This window comes from Amia ocellicauda, chromosome 16 (genome assembly GCF_036373705.1).
Source record: "Amia ocellicauda isolate fAmiCal2 chromosome 16, fAmiCal2.hap1, whole genome shotgun sequence".
NCBI classification, from domain to species: domain Eukaryota; kingdom Metazoa; phylum Chordata; class Actinopteri; order Amiiformes; family Amiidae; genus Amia; species Amia ocellicauda.
The window spans coordinates 27,399,944-27,400,742 of NC_089865.1; the positions used below are offsets into that span (position 1 = coordinate 27,399,944).

Genomic DNA, 799 nt, shown 5'->3' on the forward strand with positions numbered 1-799 from the left:
TGTACAGTTTCCAGTGTCCGGTATACAACACGCATCATGTACTCATGAATTCGAACTATCTCACATGAGCCAGCCCTGAGCTTTCTAGTTTAGTGTTGATTTTTTAATCACCCTGGCGACTGGATTCGACACCCAAACAATGAAATGAAGTTACATTAATATCGATGATACTTATTAATGAATCAGATGGATGTTATTCACAATGTAATTAATTTGCAAATAGAGGTTCAGTTTTCTATATTTAGTTTAACTCTATAATGTATTGATGTTGTTGCTGATATAACGATATACTTTCATAAAATGGAATATTGTGAGAAAGACAACGGGCTGGTGTGTGGGTACTCCCACTGCCGTGACCCGGACTCGAACCGGGGTTGTTGCGACCACAACGCAAAGTACTAACCACTATACGATCACGGCCAGCTACTTGAAAGATGCTCAGCAGTTTACGGAACAGGCGCCGGAAGATGTAATGTTATTTTACCATAGTATTCATTTTTAAAGTATACTAATGAAGGTCATATTTCTTGGGTGGCGCAGTGTTGTGTGATGTAGGCTTATGTTTTCTAAGACTGACGTGGTGCTGAAAACAGCTCCCGAGAACAAGCCTCCTGCTCAGCTACATGACAAACTAATTACAAATGTGTATGATATTGCACTTGCCATTTTAGTAATAGTTTTCTGCGTGTTTCGTTTTATACCGGTATAGTCATTTTTGTAAGTTGCATTGAGAGTGCTGGAGAGTAATTAAGTATTTGTAAACTAATCTATAACATTCTATATATCGCTATATGTGTGT

The 799-nt window shown here is 38.2% G+C and overlaps 1 non-coding gene across 1 annotated transcript; it reads right to left on the reverse strand.

Moving 5' to 3' along the window:
- Positions 1-348: 348 nt before the first annotated feature.
- On the reverse strand, positions 349-420 carry trnah-gug (transfer RNA histidin (anticodon GUG)). Its single transcript has one exon. It is a non-coding gene; the product is annotated as a tRNA-His (tRNA).
- Between the last annotated feature and the right edge of the window lie 379 nt (positions 421-799).